Source organism: Macrobrachium nipponense, chromosome 38 (genome assembly GCF_015104395.2).
Source record: "Macrobrachium nipponense isolate FS-2020 chromosome 38, ASM1510439v2, whole genome shotgun sequence".
Taxonomy (NCBI): domain Eukaryota; kingdom Metazoa; phylum Arthropoda; class Malacostraca; order Decapoda; family Palaemonidae; genus Macrobrachium; species Macrobrachium nipponense.
In genome coordinates this window covers 46,573,357-46,586,844 of record NC_061098.1, presented here as the reverse complement: position 1 = coordinate 46,586,844, position 13,488 = coordinate 46,573,357, and positions in this window count along the sequence as shown.

Genomic DNA, 13,488 nt, shown 5'->3' with positions numbered 1-13,488 from the left:
CACATGTAAGCTATTTTAGAAAGGGGAATATCATTATTGACTGAAGACTAATTAACGCTCGAGCTATAAGTTTTCAACAATTACAATTCTTTCTAAACTGAATATCTGCGACTTTCGTTATATATATATATATATATATATATATATATATATATATATATATATATATATATATATTATATATAATATATAGATTATATCAAGCGATCAAATGTAAGCTATTTTACAAAGGGGAATATCATTATTGACTGAAGACTAATTAACGCTCGAGCTATAAGTTTTCAACAATGCAATTCTTTCTAAACTGAATATCTGCGACTTATATATATATATATATCTATATATATATATATATATATATACATATATATATATATATATATATATATATATATAGATATATATATATATATGTATATATATATATATATATATATATATATATATATATATATATATATATATATATATATATATATATATATATATATATATATATATATATATATATATATATATATAAGTCTCAGATATTCAGTTTAGAAAGAATTGCATTGTTGAAAACTTATAGCTCGAGCGTTAATTAGTCTTCAGTCAATATTGATATTCCCCTTTGTAAATTCTCTCTCTTTAATTAGTGAATATCCAGAGAAGAATTTCAAAATTTCAGACCATTGACTTCCTGGCTCTCTGGGACAGAAACTGGAAAGACTTCACGTTTATTACAATATTACACAGGAGGGAAGTTTTCCTTTTGAAAATGGTCTCTGCTCGCTCCCTAGATCTGGTTCATCAAACCCTCTCTCTCTCTCTCTCTCTCTCTCTCCCTCTCCTCTCTCTCATGGCAACCTAAAGAAGGGGTTGCCGCAGACCCAATACTTTAATCTATCAAATTTTTTAGGTTACATTCCCCCTCTGTCTGTCTGTCTGTCTCTCTGTCTGTCTATCTATCTGTCTCTCAATCAACACATTCCGACAAAGAAAATGAATAAGGTGAACATTGTGAATATACTAATTGATGCAATAGGAAAAAAATCCCTAAAAACATGCAAACTGTGTAAGGTGGGTGGTAGAGCATAGTAAAGCCACAAAACCTGATCAGGAAATGCTATGCATGCAACATACCCACGCATCCCCAATGCACGAGAGTCATGCAAAATACGAGTAAGGATACAAAGGGTATTTTGCCTCAGCATGGATAGATAATGTTATTAAAATCAAGACTTAACGTGCAATTAGTAGAGGATGAAGAAGAAGAGGAAAACAAAGGAAGAAGAGAAAACGGAAAAAGAAGAAAACAAAACTAAAAATGACAGAAAAAATAATGAAAACAAAGAGCAGGACAAGATATGGATGCAGAGCTACTCATAGATACTACATATGAGGCAATCCAGCAGCATACATGCGAAAAAATAAATTACGACGTGACAAAACAAAATAAAATCCCGAAGAGGCTTTACCCAGATCTGCATACTGATGGAAAAGAGCAAGAAAAAATAGAAAAGAAAGAAAAAGTCTGCCCCCTTTTGAAAAGAGGGAATTGCAGATTCGGTGAAAGATGATACTACAAAGATCCCAAGGTATGCCACAATTATGAAATCTATGGTAATGTGCATACCTAGACGGCTATGAGGATGAATGCAGAGATCTACATCCAAAAATATGTAAAAAACCTAAAAGAAGGATAAGGATGTTAGTTTCAACCAAAAATGTAAATACATGCACCCTGTAGCCATGAATCAACATAAACTAAACCAGAAAATCCAAAATAAAAAAGAAAACAAATAAAAAAGGATCAAAGAACACGAAAAAAAAAAAAAAACAAGCCATCACCGCGCTATGGTAGGTCACAACGAAAATGTATATACGATGCAAGTGGATGGTGTAGATACCGAGAAACACATTTTGCAGATCTGGTTTTTGGTTGTAGGGCTTTCCTATCCCCCCCCCACCCGCAAGCAAGAACAACAACAAGAAGAAGAAACAACAACAAAGTAGAGTTTGTAGGGTTACTCCCAGAGTAAATGAAAATTCAATCTTATGACAAATGGCTAGACATTATAGTGTCTTCACTTTAAGCACAGATTCCAAGCATGTATTTCATATATATATATATATATATATATATATATATATATATATATATATATATATATATATATATATATATATATATATATATATATATATAATACATATATATATATATATATATATATATATATATATATATATATATATATATATATATATATATATATATATATATATATACATATATATATATATATATATATATATATATATATATATATATATATATATATATATATATATATATATATATATATATATATATGTATGTATATATATATATATATATATATATATATATATATATATATATATATATATATATATATATATATATATATATATATATATATATATATATATATACATATATATATATAATATATATATATATATATATCATATATATATATATATATATATATATATATATATATATATTATATATATATATATATATATATATATATATATATATATATATACTTCTAGGGCAACAATTTTTCACGGATACAACATTCATTGAATAGAATGGCTTTTTCACTGTTTTACCAGCTTTTTTTAAATTGATTCATATTTTCTAATTATTTTCTTCACTTCATTGTTCAGGTTACTAATGGACACATAATGGGGTTCTTCCATTTACTCCAGTATTTTTTACAAAGACGCGACAGCTGTTTTGTCAACCTATACGTATTGACGTTACAAGCGTACTGATACAAATATGAGCCTACATGCGTTTTTGTGACGTCATGAGGACGGAAAGGTAGTACAATTGCCAGATACCTAGTTTTGAATATTTACAAAAGACTATAGTGAAACATAAAATAAGACAAATAAATAAATATTGTTAACAGAAATTATATCAAAGTTGAAAGTAAGTTATTATATACAAATTTTACATAAATACATATTAATTACATATATGTTTAATTAACAAAACTGTCAGTGTGCGCTCCTGTCCGCGTGTGGTAGTGGTCTTGTTCCACGCGGTAGAAGGGCTGCCCTCCTACACGAGGGCAAAGATCGGTCTGCCTCGCGTTGGATGTTAAGGTTGGGCGTTGCGTGGCGATGCTGATGGCTTCTGATATCAATAAACGATTGTAGTTGCCTTCCTTGTGGATTATTTTGGTGTTTGTGAGAAGTTCTTGCAAGGATGGTGGTTTTATTGTGGGTATCCACAAAGTGCTTGGTGAATAGCACCTTGGTTTCTGTGGGCCTGCATGCGATGTTTGAGTGTAGTTGTTGTGTGTCCGATATAGCATTTTTTGGGGTGGGGGGGGACTGACATTGCTCGTCAGCACAGACAAAACTTGTAAACTATATCAGATTCAACCTCTTTCTCCGTCGTATGGAGCCGTTACTATTTTTCATTACCCAGTGAGGCCCGTAGATTTGGCTTGCAGTAAATTCTTGCTGTTATTTTGTTATATGGTGCTAGGGGGGTGGTTCCTCTTCGCAGTATACCAAGGAGGGCTTTCCTTTCATCTTCGTGGTGTTTTGTTGTATGATATCTGATGGTATATCACTATTTCTTTGTCTTTGTCTTGTGTGTTGTCCCTCGGGGTCGGGTTTTGGAAAGCCTCTAATCTCTTTTTGACAACTTGCTGGATCATGTCATCTGGGTAGCCGTTATTTGTGAGCAGCTGTTGAACTCTGTTAATTTCTTCGTTCGTCGCTTTCCACGTCGAACAGTGTGTTAAGGCACGTTTTATGTATGCATTTACCACAGACGATTTATATGCATCAGGGCATTCTCCTCTAGCATTTAAGCATCTCCCAGCATCTGTCTTTTTAGTGTATACGGTGGTATTGTATTTGTTGTTTTTCTGGGTCACAAGTACGTCCAAGAAGGGGAGCATTTTCTCATTACTTTTTTCTACCGTAAAATTCAATGTAGAATTTGCTCGGAGTTATTCACTAATTCATCTATGTCATTTTCGCACCCTTTGTTGTGATAAGATATTCATCAATATATCGCCCATAGATTCTGGTTTTGGGTGTTTCTTCAAAGTGAACCTCTTCTGTGTGTGCCATGTATGCGTTTGCAAAAAGAACCCCCAAGGGGGGAACCCATTGCTACGCCGTCCTTTTGCCGATATATTCGCCCCTCGTGAGAGGAACGGGGCTTCCTTTGTACATGCTTCTAGCATCTCTTTTAAGATCTTTTTTGGTATCGGTAATGGTGGTTTTTCAGACGGTATATCTTGTTCATGATGATTTGTATTGTTTCATCCACTGGTACGTTAGTAAATAAAGTTTCGACGTCCAGAGATGCTATGTCTTTGTCGGGTGTGGTGTCTTGCAGTAGATCGATGAATTCACCGTCGATGATTTTAGCGAGAACGTTGAAGGAATGTACGGCGTTATAATTTCGTTCACTTTTTAGCCACTTTATACATGGGGGATGTCATTTGGGATATAATGGGCCGTAATGGGTTTCCCGTTTGTGGATCTTGACTGTGCCGTAGCAGTATCCGGGTGCAAAGTCTCCGATGATTTTTGGAAAGTTTACTGTTCTCTGTTCTTTGTTCGCTTTTTTCTGTTAGTCTCATCATCTTCTTTTTGAGGTCATTTGTCGGGTCTTTTTTTTAAGTGGCTGAAACTTATTCGTATCACTTAGTATATTATCCATTTTGGTGTCGTATTCATCTCTGTTCATTATGACGTACACTGCGGTTTTATCTCATTTGCGTATTATTATGGTTTCGTTTTCCCTCAATTCTTTTGCCGCTTTCTTTAGCTGTGGACTGACTATGCGACTAAAGTAGTTACCACGTGGTTCTATTGGCCTCACCCAGTAATTCTGCGATGCACTCTTGTTTAAGTTCGATTTTGCGTTCTTCTTTCAGTCGCAGTAGTTTATCGGATTACACTTCTGTATTAATCCTCTTGGATTCAGGGTGTGGTTTTCAATATGTAATGGCAGTTCAAGCCTAGATTTAGTAACTGCTTTTGGTGTTCATTTAACTCTATTCCTGATAGGTTAATATACCCGGCTTTTTTTCTCTTCGTTTCTCACTGGTCCACCGTTTAATATCAGAAGCTTTTTGCTATGCCTTGCACTGACTATTTTCGAATGCTTTTCTATTTCTCTTTCCACTTGTTGTTGCACAGCCACATTGGGTCTCTGTGGTAGTATTATTAAGAATTCACTCCACTTTGTTGCTCTTCTTCTTGCAGTTTAGTGATCTTTTCTGCTGATTCTTCCAATTCGTCGGAGGAGGCATTTTTCCACCTCGTTTCCAACTCGACCGTTCCCGGCCGTATTATATTTAATACTTCTAGGGCACAATTTTTCACCCGGATACAACATTCATTGAATAGAATGTTTTTTCTTTTTGCACGGGGGGGGGGTTACCAGCTTTTTTTAAATTGATTCATATTTTCTAATTATTTTCTTCACTTCATTGTTCAGGTTACTAATGGACACATAATGGGGTTCTTCATTTACTGCGAAGAGGAACCACCCCCTAGCACCATATAACAAAATAACAGCAAGAATTTACTGCAAGCCAAATCTTACGGCCTCACTGGTAATAAAAAATAGTACGGCTCCATCGACGGAGAAAGAGGTTGAATCTGATATAGTTTACAAGTTTGTCTGTGCTGACGAGCAATGTCAGTCCCCCCAAAAATGCTATATCGGACACATAACAACTACACTCAAATGTCGATGCAGGCCCACAGAAACCAAGGTGCTATTCACCAGCCTTTGTGGATACCCACCCAATAAAAAACCATCCTTGCAAGAACTTCTCACAAACACCAAAATAATCCACAAGGAAGGCAACTACAATCGTTTATTGATATCAGAAGCCGCCGTCAGCATCGCCACGCAACGCCCAAACCTTAATATCCAACGCGAGGCAGACCGATATTTGCCCTCGTGTAGGAGGGCAGCCCTTCTACCGCGTGGACAAGACCACTACCACAACGCGGACGGAGACGCACACTGACATTTTGTTAATTAAACATATAGTAATTAATATATTTATTTATGTAAAATTTTATATAATAACTTACTTTCAACTTTTGATATAATTTCTGTTAACATATTTATTTATTTGTCTTATTTTATGTTTCACTATAGTCTTTTGTAAATATTTAAAACTAGGTATCTGGCAATTGTACTACCTTTTCGTCCTCATGACGTCACAAAACGCATGTAGGCTCATATTTGTATCAGTACGCTTGATAACGTCAATACGTATAGGTTTGACGAAACAGCTGTCGCGTTTTTGTAAAAATACTGGAGTAAATGGAAGAACCCCATTATGTGTCCATTAGTAAACTGAACAATGAAGTGAAGAAAATAATTAGAAAATATGAATCAATTTCAAAAAAGCTGGTAAACAGTGAAAAGCCATTCTATTCAATGAATGTATATATATATATATATTATATATATATATATATATATATATATATATATATATATATATATATATATATATATATATATATATATATATATATATATATATATATATATATAAATATATATACACACACACACAACATGAAATGCTCTAGAGAGAGAGAGAGAGAGAGAGAGAGAGAGAGAGAGAGAGAGAGAGAGAGAGAGAATGTTTTTCTTTGTGTGTGTTTAGACTAATAAATAAACATATACTTCAAATCAGTTTTACATCAATTCTCTACTCATTGTTCCATGAGATGATTTCATTATTTCCTAAAAAAATAAACAAAAATTATTATTTAAAAAACTGTAATCTACTAATTTTTGCATTCTCAATATTTGTTGTGATTCTTGTTTATTCTAACTTACATGTTTTCAGGACTTGATACAAATACACAGCTCATTTTCTGGTTAGTATTCATATGTTCGTAATGATAGACTGACATTTATTCATTCGAAATCTGTAAATTCATTCCCATATTATCATAAATTCGCTCTTATTCATTTGCTGATCAATGCCATAAGTCAAATGTATTGAAACTTCGCCTTATTTACGACAGCAGTAAAACCGAAAGCGAGGAGGTACATAAATATACAATATTAACTTCATTCATAACTTACCTATCATTTGCTCGACCCCGATTTAACACCTTTAACAATTCGTTGCCATGAAACTTAGTTTTTTTTCTCTTTCTCTCTCCTTCTTTACTTAATGCTTGTACGTGTGTGCTTCATTTCCACTTTGTCTGTAAGTTGAAGAAAGACTCATAAAGAACTAAAACTTTTCAGTAAAAGATGAAAGGAGGATCAACCTCTAGTTTCTTTACACAGACACACGCGCACACACACGCATATATATATAATGTATATATATATATATATAATATATATATTATATAATATATATATATATATATATATATATATATATATATATATATATATATATATATAAAAGGTATAAGCCACGAAGGGAAGATAAACAACAGAGTAGCTGCACGATCTTTCAACATCCTTTACATAGCAGACAAACTGACTAACACGAGAAACTGAGAGTACAAGGACAGATAAGGATTATAAGGACATTAGTACCTTGAATCCAAAACACCTGGTGTATGTGTAACCTTTCCAAAGAAGCATAGACATGGGTACAATTTAAGAACAAAAAGATTAAGTCCAACTGCACAGACACAGGGACAGGACAATTAAAGGATTATAGTACAGAGCGACCGCTGACCACATTCAGATCTTTGGTAAACAAAAACTTATTCACAAAGCATTATAAACATACATATACAAAAAAAATATCTCTAAGGCAACAAATTTGTATCTAAGTCTGTAATTATATCTTTGAGGTCATTCTTAAACATGTTACAAATACAAGGGTCTGAATGAAACAGGCCACGACTAATATTAAAAATTACAATGGCAAGTAAGTTGTATATGGCAGATTCTAAAAGTTTTTGTGATAAGACATCTTTTGATCTTGCATTTACTGAACTACCAATCCAATTTATCCGTGGTTATTTTCAGTTAAATGAATGAATATTGCATTAGATGTTTGCCCAGTTTTGACGGAATATTTATGCTGGTTTATTCTTACTTCTAAGCCCTTGCTCGATTGCCCGGGATAAAAGGAGGGGCAGGCCATACATGAAATTTTATATATTATGTTGTTGCTTTCCCTGGGGCCATTTTTTATTAACATTCATGACAGGATTTTAACAATGATTTAATGGTTTCAAATCCATTAAAATAAAGGCCAACTGAGAATGTTCTTAGAATTTTCTTTTCTTCTTCGTGTTACTTACACTATAAAAACCTTGTGGGCTTTATCATAGCAAATATCTGATATATGTGGAGGATAACATAAATCTGACAATGCATAATGCTCGTAAAAACATAGAAGATAAAATTTACATTTTGATGTTAAGATGGTGGCCTGAATAGAAATTAACATAGTTAAATTGTTGGTAGGTTTCCAATAAATACTGAATTTAATTGAAAATGGTTCTCTATGTATCCATTCATCCCCTACTGGATGATGATGTGACTTATAAAAATTAACAAAAAAATCCTCTTGATCCAGTCATAAAAACATTATTAGCAAAGTGAAAAAAAAATCCTTAAGGATAAAACAGAACTACTAGGAAAATTGTCAGGCGATACCTTCATCATATTTCTTGTTAATCTTACCAACATAAGTTCTCCAAGAATATGGTCTTTCTCAATACGTTTAAGATGTACTTATCTGTAAAACCTTTTGTTATAAAGAGAAAAATATTAATACATACTTAACGAATACTGCTGGAGCTCAGTTATCTTATCTGCTGATATGAAAGTGGTTTCTTATCATTATCACAGAAGGAAGCTCACTCGTCAACAGGTAATGCAGCTTATTCTATGAAAACAGTATTATTCAAATTGTGACTGGGATTTATTGTTGGTTGCATTACTGGCTATTTCTTTGAACATATATATAATATATTATATATCTTATATATATATATATAGATATATATAATATATAGATATATATATATATATTTATGAATAACTTGATCACGAACCATATAAAACGTGATGCTATATATTAAACAAAGGTTTTTTTTGCCACAAAGGAAAAAATGAAAAAGCGAGATAGCCGAGTACTTTCGGTCCTATTCGGACCCTTTACTGAGGCACACTGATTTTACAAAGACACCATAGTCAAAAGAAGGCTTAATATACAAACTGACACTACCAGATTGCCATAAGGGCGATTTTCACTCTACAGAGAGGAGGAGTCGCCATAGGCTAGCCACACCTTGAAGGATACCCGCAGTAAACAAGTGATTCTTCCAGAAAAAAACAGTACATTTTGAAAACAACACGGGAGCATATACAATTTAATATCATGAATTTTTACACAAATTTTCCCAACGAAAATTATTATTAATGAAAAGACGAAAGAAAATATAAATATATATATATCGAGCAAGAGAAATAGGGAGAGAAAAACATATCGAACCAGAGAGAGAGAGAGAGAGAGAGAGAGAGAGAGATAGAGAAATAATAACTATATACATGTGGGACTAATTTATTAGTTGTTCATTTATTTTGAGGTCCTTCATAAACATCTTACAAATATATGGGTCCAAATGGTACATTCCCAGACTAAGATTTAGGTTGTTTTCATTAGTGATTTGTATAATTGCCGATTCCAGTAATTTCTTGAAACATAATCATTAGATCTAGCAATTACCGAGGTATCACCCCAATTAATACGATGAGATTTTTTCACTCAGATGGATAAACAGTGCATTTGAAGTCTGGGCTGTTCTAACTGAATACATATGCTGCTTAATCCGAACACATAAATTTTTACTAGACTGACCAACGTAAAACGATGGGCAATCCTTACAAGGAATTTTGTAAATGATGTTATTTGTTACGGGACTATTCTTGATTAGCATATCTTTAATGGTATTGTTATAAGAGAACACTACATTAACATTAAACTATTTAAATATTGATTTTATGGTTTCAAATCTACGAAAATAAGGTAAGCTAAGTACATTTTTAGGCATTTCTTTTTTATTAATAGCAACATTATAAAACTTTTTATGAGCTTTTTGATAACATAAATCAATTAAATGAGGTGGGTAGCAGAGATCGTTTCCTATCTTTTTTATGTATTCTATTTCTTGGTCCAGATATTGTGGGACTCGTGATACGCAAAACGCATAGGAACAAGGAAGAAAAAATTGAATTTTAATATTAAGATGGTGGCCAGATAAAATGTACATATGTTAAATTATTTTGTCTATAAATACTGAATTTGCATTGGAAAGATTCTCTATGTATTAATACATCTAGGAAAGGGATGACATTGTTATTTTCATTTTCAACAGTGAATTTTATAGATGGCACTAAATTATTCAATTTAGACAGTAAATCATTTACATCGATACCACCAGGTGAGACTACTAAGATATCATCGACATATCGGTACCATTTTAAGGGGATAAGTGTGATATTCGGGAGGTGTTGTCTCTCAAAAAATTCCATATATAAGTTTGAAAGGAGAGGTGATAAAGGGTTACCCATGGCCATACCAAATATTTGTTGGTAATATTCTCCATTAAAAATAAATATGCAATCACAAATACATAACTTAATTAAGGAAATTATGTGACTAACAGACATAGGCAATTCATGCAGTACACGTTCATTGCTTAAATATTCTAGCACAGAGTCAATAGGGACTTTTGTAAACAAAGAACATACATCAAAACTGACAAAAATATCAGTAGGGTTTAGTACAATGTTATTTAATTTTTCCACAAGATTAAGAGAATTCCGGATGTGTGAATTAGATACAGTTCCTAGTAGCGGGGATAACAGTTTACTAAGATATTTAGATAGTTTATAAGCAATTGATCCTACAGTACTAATAATTGGGTGCATAGGTTTGTTTTCCTTATGAGTTTTGACTAGGCCATATAAATCTCTGCTACCCTCCTCATTTAATTTATTTTTGTTATCAAAAAGCTCATAAAAAGTTTTATAATGTTGCTATTAATGAAAAAGAAATGCCTAAAAATGTACTTAGCTTACCTTACTTTCGTGGATTTGAAACCATAAAATCAATATTTAAATCGTTTAATGTTAATGTAGGGTTCTCTTATAACAATACATTTAAAGATATGCTAATTAAGAATAGTCCCCTAACAAATAACATCATTTACAAAATTCCTTGTATGGATTGCCCATCGTTTTACGTTGGTCAGTCTAGTAAAAATTTATGTGTTCGGATTAAGCAGCATAGGTTAGTTAGAACAGCCCAGACTTCAAATGCACTGTTTATCCATCTGAGTGAAAAATCTCATCGTATTAATTGGGGTGATACCTCGGTAATTGCTAGATCTAATGATTATGTTTCAAGAAATTTACTGGAATCGGCAATTATACAAATCACTAATAAAAACAACCTAAATCTTAGTCTGGGAATGTCCATTTGGACCCATATATTTGTAAGATGTTTATGAAGGACCTCAAAATAAATGAACAACTAATAAATTAGTCCCACATGTATATAGTTATTATTTCTCTCTCTCTCTCTCTCTCTCTCTCTCTCGTCTCCCTCTCTCTCTCTCTCTCTCTCTCTCTCTCTCTCTCTCTCTCTCTCTCTCTCTCTGGTTCGATATTTTCTCTCCCTCTTTCTCTTGCTCGATATATATATATTTATATTTTCTTTCGTCTTTTCATTAATAATAATTTTCGTTGGGAAAATTTGTGTAAAAATTCATGATATTAAATTGTATATGCTCCCGTGTTGTTTTCAAAATGTACTGTTTTTTTCTGGAAGAATCACTTGTTTACTGCGGGTATCCTTCAAGGTGTGGCTAGCCTATGGCGACTCCTCCTCTCTGTAGAGTGAAAATCGCCCTTATGGCTAATCTGGTAGTGTCAGTTTGTATATTAAGCCTTCTTTTGACTATGGTGTTTCTTTGCACACAAACATTCAAATACGAAAAAAGTTACATTAAAGTCTAAAGGGATATATTGCTCCTGGTAATAAATCTCTCTCTCTCTCTCTCTCTCTCTCTCTCTCTCTCTCTCTCTCTCTCTCTCTCTCTCTTAATACACACACACAAATACGGAAAAAGTGACAATAAATCCTAAGGGATATATTGCTCCTGGAAATACATCTGTCTTTCTTTCTTTCTGTCTGTCTGTCTGTCTGTTTGTCTGTCTCTCTCTACACACACACACACATACACACACACAGATCAATACACAAAAAAGGAGACTAAAATGGAAAAGCAAACACTGCTCGCGGTTTTACATCTCTCTCTCTCTCTCTCTCTCTCTCTCTCTCTCTCTCTCTCTCTCTCTCTCTCTCTCTCTCCAACACAAACTTTAAGTGATGAAATATCTGTAAAGGCTTCGACCTCCTCACCACCACTGTGTCAGCCATCTGCCATTTATCGATATTTTAATTGAGATGTAATTATTGGGTGCAAAAAATCGGGAGGGACCCATTATTGACGTCATTCCTAATTCAAAAAGCCTAAATCTTTGACGTAATTGATAGTCTGTTCTGAAATATGACGTTTTGAAATAAAATTAATTATAGTTTATTGTAACTTAGCAGTGGCTAGTGTGTATGACAACTGTGACTCAGTAACTTTACATAGATCATAATATCATTTATACTATTGCTGTAAAAAAAAAAACGAATTTTTAAATTTTCATGTAAAATTTGAAAATTATGTTTTTAATCACAATTACGAAAAATAAGCCCAGGAATATCTCTAATTAATAACGTCTTAACTAGGAGATTATCAGTTTTAATCCCCGTTACGAAAAATAAACCACACCAACATTTGCAAATTCATGGAAATGAAAAACGAACTAGAAAAAAAAATTCAAAGAAATAATTAGAGGGAGATATTTCCACAGACGTACGTTTTCATTGAAAGATTCTGAGTATGAGAAAACGCCGAGAATATCTCAATTAGCAAGACGTGCAGGAGAGCCACTCGTTGTAGACAGAGTAGGGCACACAAGGTAGAGGGGACCCTTCACATTTAAAGAAATCTGCTTCATTCTTGTAGTTATGCCACTCAAAATATATAAGATCTCACACATGAAGGAAGACACACATACACACACATACACACACACACACACACACACACACACACACACACACACACACACACATATATATATATATATATATTATATATATATATATATATATATATTATATATATATATATATCTGCAACTGATCTATCCCTTGGAAAACGGAGTCTTGATAGAAAGAGTAAAACCAGCACTTGTACATAAAACATCCTTTATTTTCTTATGACTACCGGTTTCGGAGTAACTGTCTCCATCATCAGGTCTATACAAAAACACAGAAAGAAGAAAAACAAATTAGAAAATCCTAAATACGATCGATCATTAGAATGAAGAAATGT